At 41.1% G+C, this 12,960-nt stretch overlaps 1 protein-coding gene across 16 annotated transcripts in view; it reads right to left on the minus strand.

Moving 5' to 3' along the window:
• The window catches only part of Ttll5 (tubulin tyrosine ligase like 5), a 258,831-nt gene that overhangs the window by 40,094 nt on the left and 205,777 nt on the right, over positions 1–12,960 (minus strand). The gene's annotated exons all lie outside the window — the stretch shown is intronic.

The raw sequence follows: 12,960 nt of genomic DNA on the forward strand, positions 1-12,960 counted from the left end.
CTACCAGTGAGCCCCAGCCCCAGGCCCTCTGCTCATGATTTCTAAAAACCGCTTAAGGGCAAGCTGCCTGATTTCACTGAGCCACCTAAGAACTATACAAGTAACGTGTCCATGTGTCATAGCAACAAAGAATTAGGAAAATCTCCTTTACTACTGACACACGCCTTTCAACTAAGGTACACCTTTCTTTGCTCACAGCTAGCACCTGTGGTTTCCTTAAATATTAAATATATACATCCTAGCCCAGAATTTGATTCCATGCCTACCTACTCTGACCTTTCAAATTTTCTAACATCTAAGAAAGTGCTGGGAATGGGCATTATTCCTACCGGGAGGGGGCAGTTTTTCTGGGCCTTCAAAAAAATTATTCAACAATGAATTTCAAACAAATAATGTCCCTATGAAATACTGCCTGTATTTATCATTTTGAAAGATTTCTTTTGGTGAAAGTCTCTATGTAGGGGACACAAGCCATCTGAGTGGTGGCCCCGCCTGTGCAGCATCAGGAGCACACCCCATAGCTGCCTCTACAGCCTCAGGGGTGGGTGCAGCGCAGGAGCCCCCTCATCCGTTTTGTCGGTGTGGCTTTGGCGTGCTTTTCTGTCATCTTCATGTCCTCGACCTGTGGTTTCCTCTGTCCTGTCTCTGCCCGCTGTTTGGATCTGTGGGAACTTTCTGAAAGTGACAGGCTTTCTTTAAGGCTGGCTTGTTCGTGACCCCGCCAGGTTGCCTGCGGTGTTTGCTGCGCTGTTTCTCTTTGGGCTCTTTTTTGAGGCTTTCCCCATCTCTGACCCCGGGTACTGGTTTCTATTTCAACAGTGGAGTCAAAGCTTATCTTGGACTCATGCCACCACACAGAGATGGCCTTCTGTGGAGGGCAGTGCTCAACGGTACCCGGCGAGCAGAGGCCCGGGCGGTGGCAGAATAGACATGATCACATCTGTGGAGGTTCCAAAGCAACATCCCTGAACGTCCTCATTTTTATAAAATAATGGTGACAATCAGCCTCCTTCAATTCCCAAAGGAGAGAAGAAACCCCAAGAGTGCAAGGTACACTAAAGAAACAAATGTCCAGAAAGGGAATAGTACCCTGACTTTTTTTTTTTTTTTTGGTGAATGTTTACTTTTTGATTAAATATCTTCCACCTTTCCTACTCAAGCACCCGCCAGCACACGGGACATGCATCTCTTCCTTTATCTATCAGTCCAGAGATTCTATATGCATCTCAGAGAGCAACAACATGCCAATCCTTAGAAAATAAACACTGGAACTTTATTAACTACGGTTTGGTTCCAAAACCAATTCAAGAAACATTTAGTAGAGTTGTGGTAGATAAAACTCCATTTTATAAATATTTAACACACTATCCATCCCACTGCATTTTTGGCTACATGTCTTTTTGTTCGTGAAGTTATTTACATGGGCCCTTTCTTCCTGTGGGTTAATCTTTTCAGAGGCAATACTCTGTTGCTTGCTGTTAGTTTCAGGCATTTCTTCAACAGGTGTTTAATGAGCATCTACAATGTACCAACAAGGTTTAAAGGGCTGTTCTCTCAGGTTCCACTATGTGCCAGTTTGTTCGAGGCCATTTCTGTGTTTTTTTTCCTTTTCTTTATTTTCATTAGTTTATTCTCTTGTCCTTTTACAGATTTTCAAATTAAATAATTAACTCACACATGTTCGGTCTTTCTTGTCTTTTTAGATAAGTGTATTTAAGACTAAAGTTTACTTTTGAGGATAGTTTGGGCTAGCTCACCAATTTGATACACAGTACTTTCACAGCCCTTCAGTTCCAATTATTTTATAATTTTCACTATGACTATCTCTAAAGGCAGTACTTTATTTCATGAAGTTTCTCAACTTCTCCATCTTAAAAAAAAATCTAGTTATTTTTTCAAATTTATGTGAATTCTGCTTAAAGAGCGTGAATTATTTGATACCGATATTTTGAAATACACAGAGCCTTCATTTGAGACACAGTATGCACTAATTTTTTTTTATACACGTTCCATGTTTAATTGAAATGAATACATATTCTCCCCTTTTGGGTGCAGGAGTCTATACATGGCTCTCAATTTTGTCAGACTGTGAACTGTGACTCATAAATGGGTTATAAAATCAATTTAGGCACTCACAATCAGAATCTAAAGCATCAATAGAAAATACTGCTTTATTTCACATGCATATACATATAGGTCTTTTTACTGGACTGTATATTAAATGTGGTTTTTCTTATTATGAGTGATGGCAAAAAAAGATTAAAAAGCCATTTCTACATTTCAAATATCCAAATGCTCAGTAGCATTTGACTGAATTACCTATCAGTTACTAATAGAAGTATATTTAAATAAATCATCCACTATGACAAATGATTTACCCATTTCTCCCTGTGACTGTGTCAGTTTTTGACTTATAATATTTTGAATATATAATATTAAGTGCATACAAATGCTTTTCTTTATCCCTCCTGATGCCTTTTGCTGAATTCCAGATTATTTAATATTAATATTGCTGTGCCAGTATTTCTTCAAATTAGTATTTTGTATTTTTCCAATCCTTTGTTTTCCATCTTCTTTGTGAGATCTAACTTTAGGTATGTCTCTTTGAAGCAGACTATAACTGAACTTTTTAAAAAGGTGCAATGTTAATGTTTATTGTGACTGTGCATATATTTCTACTGTTAGTTTTTCTTTCCTCTTTACCATCCTTTTCTTTTCTTCTCTTTGCCTCCTTCCACTAGATTCACAGGATTTCTACATTTCCCTTTCCTGTTTGTTTGAAAGCTATAAAGTTATTCAATATTTCAGTTCTGCCCTTAAACTTCACACAGACCCTGCTATACATCAACTACCCCTGAATGCACTTGGTTCCTGTATCTTGTCTTTGTTGTCTTAAGGACATTCTATCTGTATGTAAAATAACAATTTTCATAGTTCTTAACATTTATTGACATTTCATAAACATGTTGTCCTTCACTGTTTCTTGTCATCCAATGCTTCTGAGTTCACTTTTACCTCATGGAGTCTTTATTACATATAAGTTGTCTTAGTGTCATGTGTGATCTCACAGATCCCCCAACTGAGACTGAACTAAAAAAAAAAAATTATTTTTATTTTGCCTTCACTCAAGTGACAATTCGGCTATGTATACAATTCTAGACCGAAAAATCCCTTTACCTCAATATTTGGCATTAGCAATTGTATTCTAGCATCTATTACTGTTAAGAATGTAGAACTCTGTGCTGCTTTGTAAATTTTCTCTCAGGTGGTCTTTATTTATTTATTTGTTTATTTCATTTTTTGAAGTAATAGGGATTGCCTTTTTTTTGAGTTGTAGAGTGTGGCCTTGAATTTGTGATCCTCTTGCCTCAGCCTCCTGGATAGTTGGGATTACAGGTGTGTGCCACTCTCCTGGCTTCTCAGGAGGTCTTTAAGACTTATCATTCCCCTCATTCCTGGGGGGGGGGCCAGGGTGGGTGTTGATCCCAGGGCATCCTGCATGCAAGAACTCTTATCTCTGAACTATGCCCCCAATCCCTAAGATTTTTCTTTTTGCTTAAAGTTCTGAAGTTTCACTATGACATGTCTGGAGGTATACTGATTTGGGGTCTATGAATGATTTTAGCTGAGGATTCATGTACTCTTCAATTCTGGAAAATTCTCAGTTATTGTATTTTCAAGTACTGCTTGTCTACAGGTTCTGATATTCCCATCAGAGCCCCACGCCATGGTCCATAGATACTCCTATGAGCACGTGATATAACATGTCTGACCATTCAAAAAACATTGATTTATCTATGACAAGTATTCCAGCCTCGGATCTTGTTGGTCATCTTATTTAGTAGGATATTCATTCATGTTTGGAATTTGGGGCCGCAGGCTCATTTTTGTTGTTTTCACATGACAAGCAAGCGCTCTGCCACCGGGCCACAGCTGCCCCTGCTCCTCCTGCCATCCCGTCGCTCTGCTCCCTTATTCCTCCCTGTCTGGGGCTTTAGTGCTGCCGCCACCACTGTCCCGACCCGGTCTGGAGTCAGGTTTTGTAGTGGCATTTGGAGCCCTTGCTTCAGTGCTGTTTAGAAACCCTGTTCTGAGGCCAGGCTGTGTGTCCCTGTTTCCTGACCCCGTGGTCCACAGTCTCAAACAGAGACGCGGCCTCGGGAGCTCACACCGGTTTCACTGTCTTCCATCAGAGAAGCCCCCGGCATCCTGTTGGGTGTTTCAGCCTCGGGATGCTAACATTGGGGCTGGATGATTCTTCGCAGTGAGGGACTGTCCTAAGCTTTGCAGGGCATCCACAAGCACCTTCAGCCTCTGTCCCCTCAATGCCAATGGCGCCCCCAGTTATGACAACCAGACCTGTCCCCAGATATTGCCAAACATTCTCTGTGGAGAAAAATCATCCCCAGTTGAAAAATCAGTTTTTATTTTCAAACCTGGCTTTAGTCTCTCCTCCTAGCAGGGCACTTCTGGGCCCAAAATGCCACAGGAGCTGAACATGACGTTGCCCCTGCCTGCTCCCAAAGCAGAGTTCAAATTCTAAGGCCAAAGAGATATTTCCCTTATTTGAAAGCACGGTTATGCCCTGATGGGGTTCTTCTTTAAGCGTTCTCTCTCTCGCGGGGTACAGGAAATCGTCAACTTATGGAGCCACCCTGACTAGAAATCACTAGGTCTGAATCTATTCTTTTGTTTGAAACTAAACCTTCGCCTTCAAAGCCTAGAGTTATTAGTGTCCAGGAAATGAGAAGGTGTTTAGTTTCCATAGCCATGCTAGCTAGGACCGAATCACACTTACGAATATCAAGTTACCAACAACAAAAATGTGATCCTTTTTCTTTTTAAACTTTTTCTTTTTTGGGGGGTGGGATACTGGTGGTTGAGCTCAAGGGTGTATTACCACTGAGCTGTATCCCTAGTCCTTTTTATTTATTTTTTTTAAATTTTGAGTCAGGCTTTTGCTAAGTTGGTTAGGGCCTCATTAAGTTGGTTAGGCTGACCTTGAACCTGCACTCATCGCTACAGTTGCTGGGACTATAGGTGTGCACCATGGAACCCAACTGTGATTTTTTTTTAAATATTTATTTTTTTAGTTGTAGTTGGACGCAATATATTTTATTTATTTATTTATTTATTTTTATGTGGTGCTGAGGATTAAACCCAGGGCCTCACATGTGCTAGGCCAGTGCTCTACAACCCCAGCCCTGTGATTTCTTTTAATAGGGAATAACAGCATCAACAAATTTCAAGTCCACCAATCTGCACATACTGGACATAACATGTCAGGGAAAAACACTATTTCATTTAATCCTATTAACAACCCTAAGATGTTTGATATCTAACACATACCTTATATATAAATGTATTTTTTACATATATTTTGTAAACATATACATATATATGTATATATACATATTCTGTAGTGGGAATTAAACCCAGAGGTACTTTACCACTGAGCCATGTCCCCAGCCCTTTTTGTTTTTTATTTTGAGACAGGGCCTCATTATGTTGCTGAGGCTGGCCTTGATCTTGAGATCCTCCTATCTCAGCCTCCAAAGCTGCTGGGATTATAGACATGCCACACCTATGATATTTAACAGGTAATGAAACAGAAGCTTAAATGTATCTCTAGGTAAGTCAATTAAGTAAAAGAGCCAGAATTTCAAATTCTGGCTGATTAACAATTGTGTTCTACTGCCTTCCAGATGCTACTCTCTATAGTATAAATAAATTGTTATTTATTCATCCTTGAAGTATATACTTTGATTCAAAATACTGTCACTGCTGCCGCCACCACCACCACCTCTGCCTCCACCATCATCTCCTCCACCAGCACCATTTCCATCTCTATTACCACCCCTGCCATTACTGAGAATTTGGGATAAATATAAGCTATGTCAGGGACTGGGGGTTGAACTTATCTCCTCTCTCTCAAAAGTAAGTTTTCTGAAAGCAGGGGTCTTGTCTGTCCTGTCAAGTGTACCTAGAGCAACGTAAAGCACAAGGCACTCTGCGTGGGTGAGTGTGTGTGATGAAGGGCGACCCCAGACGTTGTCCTTAGAGAGACTTAGCATGGACACATGGAGAGGAAAAACAAAGTAGGAGGTAAACGTAGAGTCAGCTGAGGAGCTGAGGACAAGGCAGTGGGAAGAGACACGTCCAAACAGACTACATCCCAATCCTGAATAAAAGGCAGGACTCGGGTTCAGCCGGATGGAGGGCACCGTGCAGGAAGGGGACCTGAGCGCTTAGGAACCCGGGGATGGGAAGCAGGGGTGGAAGAGCCTAGAGAAGCTAAGGAGGTTGGAGGCACACTGCAGGAGGCCTCATGTCACAGGAAGGACTCGCAAATTACCTGGCAGTTTCTTAGAGACCTCTAAAAATTGAAAAAAAAAAAGTCTGAAGAATTATTTCAGAGATGACATTTAAAAATTGTACCTAGGCCTACTCATGTAGCCTACATTTTTTTTTAAAAGAAGAACCAATTTGGATAGTTTTAAAACTTCTACCTTAATCTACTGAGGTTTGCTTTTTCTTTAAGAAGAGCCAATTTAATACTTATAATCGTTCACCAAGGTTTTAAAATTTAGTGGTGTACAATTGTGCACAGTGTTCTCCAGATTTTTTCAGTCTTGCCTATACCTATTTTTGAAGATTTCTTTCCTCATTTTTAATTCTTGTTTTTCTGGTCAAAGGTAAGCTCATTTTCTCCTTCCCTGTTCCCCTACCCAAACCAAATGAGGCTTTGAACTTCACTAACCTCATTGCTTGCTCTTCATTTAATATTGCTTTTGCCTTGATTTCCTTTTACCTGTTTTCCTTAGCTTTATTTCCCTGTCCCTTCCCTAACTTTCTGAGATGACAGCTTGGGTAAGGTGTGGTGGCGTGTGGCCTGAGTGCGCACCACTGTCCTCCCATCATCTCCCTGGCTAATCTCCCTTTCTAGTTGGGATCAGAAAGGTTCTCACAGTTCTTTCCAACCTGCCATTTGCATCTTGGTTCATTTCCATCTTTCTATATCTTCACATGAAAATGACTAAGATTATGAATTTACCTTTGGGCATGTCTTTGGTTACATTCTGAATATAAATTTTGGTGTGTACTATTCTTCTTTTTTTTCTTTTTGGTACTGGGGTTGATACCCAAGGGCTCTTAACCACTGAGCCGCATTCCCAGCCCTTCTTATTTTTTATTTTGAGGCAGGGTCTTGCTGGGCTGCTGAAGCTGGCCTTGACCTTATGATCCTCCTGCCTCAGCCTCCAGAGTTGCTAGGAATACAGGTAGGCACCACCAGGGCCAGCTACAATTCTTACTTTCAATATAGTCTGTCTTGATTTTGATCTAAGTTATTTAAAAGAATGTTTTAAAATTCTTAAATTATTTGGGCATTTTATTCAGACTTTTATTTTAATAATTAATGTTAAGAGAATTAGGTCTTATATAATTTCTTCTTTTTGAGGATTTAATTGAAATGTTTCAATCCTAAAAACTATTCAGGGAAGCTCTGTAGGATACAAAATCAGGCATCTATTAATTTATTAATTACATCATTCAAAGCCCTTTGCATCCTTGTGTTGGGTCTAATTTGCCTATAATAGTGACTACACATCTCTTTTTGGAAGTCATTTTTTAGGCTGAATCTATCTTTCTTCACATCATTTTTATTTCTCCGTGCGCACTTTTTCCTCAGCATTTTTGATGTCTGCACTTTATTTTACAGGTTCTGAAATAACCTGACTGCCCGCTTTCTACTGACTTTGTTCAACTCAAGTTTTCCCACTCAGGCAGTTCTCAGCTCTGTGCGATCCTTCCTGGCCTCAGACTGCCCACACTTTCTATCTGCTAACTTTTGCTAGTTCTGCACATGAGATATGGTACTCTTAAATTCTGTTAAGAATACAAGTATTTCCTAAAATGTTATTTTCTTTTGTTATTTCAGAGGTTGGCAGAGCCTCTGAATCTTCTCCATGAGGTTCTTTTGATCTTTCAAGATTCTTCAATATCCGCTCATCCTTAGAGAAGAAAGTCTAAGTTTGCCATTAAGGACCCATGTTCATGGAGGACCTGATATGGCTTCTATGTAAGGCCACATAAATTCCTGCCCAAATCTTTTAAAGTGGTATTTTCATACTCAGATAAGAAGGGAAATGAGGGATGGGAAATATCCAGCAAGTATATGACCAGTTCAACAACCATTTTAGCATCCCAGCAGCAGGGATGACAGATTTTAATTCAAATGACACAAATATGAATCATAGAGGAAGATCCATCATCCACGACTCCCATGTGCTCTCCTCCCCACGGACCCCCACACAACCTTGGCAACTGTGGCTTAGAGGTGGTTGCCGATACCCATCTCTCTGATGTTACTGTCCATGCCAGAAGCAAACCCTAAGCCATCCTAATGTCACCCCTAGGCCCATGGGAGAGCAGTAGAGGAAAGAATGAATCTAAGTGGCAGGCCTCCTGACGTCTTCCTTGGCCCAGGCCTTGGCCCTTGGAGTGGGAGGCTATTGTCTGGGGTTGCCCCAGGTCTCCCACTCATTTCTCAAACTTTACTCTCACAGGAAGCTGCTATATAAAAGCCCTCAATGTTGTTCTTCAATCCAGTCCTTCCTGTGTAATGTCTAACAGGAATTCCCCCAATACCTCCAGCCTGAGAATCACACTAATTCTCCCCTCTTTTGACTACTTCATTGGTCACTTAAGTGGTAAAATTTGTGTGCAAAGGGCAAGGAGTGAGTTCCTAAGTGCTTACTTTCTATTTTTCCAAAAGCAATATTTAGGATGGTTAATCTGTCATTTGCTGTACAGATGTTTTTGAGTAGATTGGTAGGGACTTTTGAAAGCAGCAATCTCCTGGGAAAAATCTGAGGCTAGCACAACAGGTGGTGTGTGTGACAGTTTGGGCCCAGCCACTGAATGCCTGTCCCTACACTGTGCCTCCAGATTCCTTTACCTTCCAACATGGAAGTTTTATGATTACATTTTAGAAATGTATAAGTTAGAGAACCTTGTATCTAAGGATGGATATGCCGCAGATGCAACCATATTTCTTCACACAACATATCATAAAAGACTAAATGGCTGACAGACAAGGTTAATCTACAATATTGTATCTTCTATGCTCACCAACAAGTTTTGGACCACTGTAACTCCTTAGTACTTTGCCCTAGTTTAATGACTCATGGATTATAAAAGATGTAACACACACAGTTATTCACCTGATGCTTATTTGTATATCCAATGACATGACCCTCTGAGCACCTTTCACCATAATGCTGATCTCACCAAAGGTTCAGCTCACATTAACTGGCATTTGGTTTTATGGGGCTGCACAGCTCTTGATGCCTTCCTCCCTCCTAATCCCCAGCAGCCTTTGGCAAACACCACTGTCCTGGGTGCTGACACAGCGCAGCACTTAGCTTCTGCTTCCTTGGAGGGCTCCCTGCAGGACCTCAGATGAGGGCAAGAAAGGCAATGCAAGCCCCATGAAGCAAGCGCCATCCTTCAGTCTGAGTCCTTTTATCTTTCCTTTTTTCATCTGTGCTAACGACTTGAGGCCAGGCCTTGCCCACGCTAAGCACAAGCTCTACCCGTGAGCTGAGCCCCCAGTCCCAGTCAGTGCTTCTTACACAGCTTCCTTTCTTTGGAGAAGTCTCCTGGCCCTTTCAACTTCACCTTTAGCCTCTTGAGTTTTGCCCACATGCCTGGTAAACTTCAATCTCCTCAGGTTTTTTCCTCCAAATTTCCTGGAGAGTATGATTCCAGTTCTGAGAAAAAAGGTCACTTCTGAGGAGGAGGGAGTTAGGTGCACGCAGGCTATCATCCTAATTAGTTCCCAGGCTGGGCTAATTAGTTCAGCTGACTGCTTGAAAGAAACACCAGAGCGAGTTTTAAAAGGGGGACCAAGGTGGCTTCTACACTGTGAAGTGCTGCACACATCAGAGAGGAAACCAAGACAGCTGCTGTGGAAATGGTTAAAAAAAAAAAAGGAAGAAGAAGATGCAGGAGGAGGAAGAAGGAGAGTGAGAGGAGGAAAAGAGAATCTAGATCATTCTCTACACAGAATCCACAAATAAGACACACCTAAAGGAACTAATGAATTTGAGAACTGTAACAAGAACTTCTGGGCTAAGAGGAGGTGAGGAAAATGGCTACAAAGCATCAGGTTTAAGAGACAAATGTGGGGCTGGGGCCATAGCTCAGTGGTAGAGTGCTTGCCTAGCATGCATGAGGCACTGGGTTCAATCCCCAGCACCACATAAAAATAAAGGCATTCTGTCCATTTACAACTACAAAAAAAAAAAAAAAAAAAAAAAAGACAAATGTGCTCTCAAAAAGGCTTTGAAAAGAATCAACAAAAAACAAGTTATTTTGGCTAATTATCCAGTAGGGACAGTGGCTTTTTGTTTTACAGATGGGAAAATAAAACCTTTAGAGAGAAAGTGACTTGAATATTATCATACAGAAATAGGACTCCACTGTTCCGACTCTCAATTCCCTTTGCACCAAAATTCAAATGACATTCCATCTTTTATGTTCTATTGTTCTCCAAACTCAACCCTCTAGGATGTGGAAACTTTGATGCTGTTGGAAATTGCTTCTATCTGTCTAATGCCAACTTCTGTGCTAGGAGAAGTCTGAAGTTCAACCCAAAAACACAGGGCTTGGCATGGCCCAAAGCTCATTACAACTTCTCATTAGCTCTGTCTCCTGGGGCAGCTAAGGCATTTCTGAGTGTGACTCAGGACCACCAGTCAGAACTGGGGTTCCTGATGAATCTGAATTGAGCAGGATAAAGGCAATAATAAGGTCCAAGCAAATGAAGCAATACATCTTGCAAGAAGTAAAAAATTACATGAAAATTTCTTCAAACACCATCTTGGTATTAAACGTAATAATACCTAAAACTTATTCAACACACATTATGTGCCAGGCACTATATTTGTACTTGACATTCATTAATTCATTTATTTTTCTTAAGATCCAATGAAGTAGGTACTATTATTATTTCAATTTTAAAATAGGAAACTAAGCCACAGAGACATTAACTAACTTGTTATGCTGGCTAGAAACAAGAATCACTCTAGAACAGGAAGACTATGTCAACTGAGACTCAGTATCCTGATTTTCAGAGCCATGAAAAGTTTCTCTAGATTAAAAATCACTTCATTGATCCAAATAACAAATGGAGTTCACCTCATAGTAATGTATCAATGATAGTTTCATAGGATGGACTGTCCCAGGGCGATGCAAGACATCAACAATGGGAAAAGCTGGGGGAGGGGCGCCTGGGAATCTACTGTTCTTATAACTTTCCTATAAATGTAAAATTAATGTAAATTTATTTAAAAAGCTTTTATTTGGATATTTCATAAAGGGAGTTTTTCACTGAGTCAGTTCAGATAGAAAACTATTCTTTTTTTCCCCTGAAAGTCAAAAAATATTTGAAAATATCTGTGGGGACTTGGTGAACACTTTACATGTAAGAGAGAGGACATTAAGGTCTCCGTTGGAGCTAACTGTGCTGGAGTTTTAAAGGCAAATTGGAAACTATTTCCTGGAACACCGCCTCACAGCATGCCTTTTGATACTTGGATTATATTTCTTAAATTCTGAAGAAATCTTTGCTTTTTCCCCCCTTCTGTGCATTTTTGATGCTGAGCTGTTTCCGGTTTTCCCACACTCCTGCCTGTCACAGAGAAGAAACCACAAAAATGCAGAAAAGCAAAGTTTGTCCAAAGAGCTGCGATTTCACCTCGGGAGGCTGAAGAGCTCTCCTGTGAGTGGGGGCGGGTGTGGGGTTGGAGGCAGGGACAGTGCCTTTAGAGGCAGCCATGCCTAAGCCTCCTCTTCACAGCAGGCCAGCTAGCCACATGGGCCACTTGGGGCAGTGGCAAGGAAGACAGGATGCACCGAGAGCAACCAACTGGCAGATTCAACATGCACTTCTGAACCACTGCTTTAGCTGTGGCTCTGGGACCTGCAGGGCAGAGGGTGCCTTTAGCGTGCAGCTGATGGTGATGACACTCTGGGTTCTCAGGTGAGCCAGGCCTTGCACTACTACTTACACGTATAAGGTTTTTACCAACTCACCTAGGAAGCAGATATTCTTATTGTCCCATTTTTATCAGTGGAAAAACTGAGGCCAAAACATTAAGTATCTTGCCAAAGATGTCAAATCAGTCAAGTGTGGAGTGGGGAAGGGAGCCAGGCTGTCTGCCCCTGCAGGCTGCACCCTTGAGGACTTCAGTCTTCTTTCTAGGTTGAGAGGACACGCAGCTTTCTTTCTATCTTGACACTGGCATTCAACCACAAACTGCGGCCTCCCTACCGCCCTTTGCTACTGCTCCAGAGAGTTCTGCAGTCTTTAAAATGCAAGTTATTCCTAGGACAGGGCTTGGTACTTAGCAGGCGCTGAGTAAATATTTGTTGGATAAATGAATAATGGCAGCAATATGATTAAACAGCCGCAAAAAAATTGTTTTCAATTCAAATCCAGAATTTGATTCACCCTCCAAAGAGGAAAAACAGTAACACATTTTTTCTTTGTCCCAGGATTCTTTCCTACAACTAAAATTGAGCTTGTGGAGGACAAATGAACGGGAGCATTAATGAGAGCAAGAGAAAAGCACCACAACCTCAAGGTGTTCAGATGGTGAGAAATGCTAGTCCCTTCCAAGTATCTTTGAGAAGTCTCCTAGTGTTATGAACATGTGGGCTAGAACCAACGCTATGTACCTGTCTGCTTCCCCAGATGAAGAAGGGTTGGAGGTGGAATGAAGGATGATGATGACCTACAACAATTTAATTCAGGCATGGAAATTTTTTTTTTTTTTTGTATAAAATGGTAGAAGAACATACAAGGTACTAGAAATATTGTCACTACTCAGTTTGTTGAATAATGCCAGTGAAATCTCAATCCTTCATCTTCCCATTCAAATGCTCAAACATGAA

The sequence above is a fragment of the Callospermophilus lateralis genome, chromosome 3 (genome assembly GCF_048772815.1).
Source record: "Callospermophilus lateralis isolate mCalLat2 chromosome 3, mCalLat2.hap1, whole genome shotgun sequence".
Taxonomy (NCBI): domain Eukaryota; kingdom Metazoa; phylum Chordata; class Mammalia; order Rodentia; family Sciuridae; genus Callospermophilus; species Callospermophilus lateralis.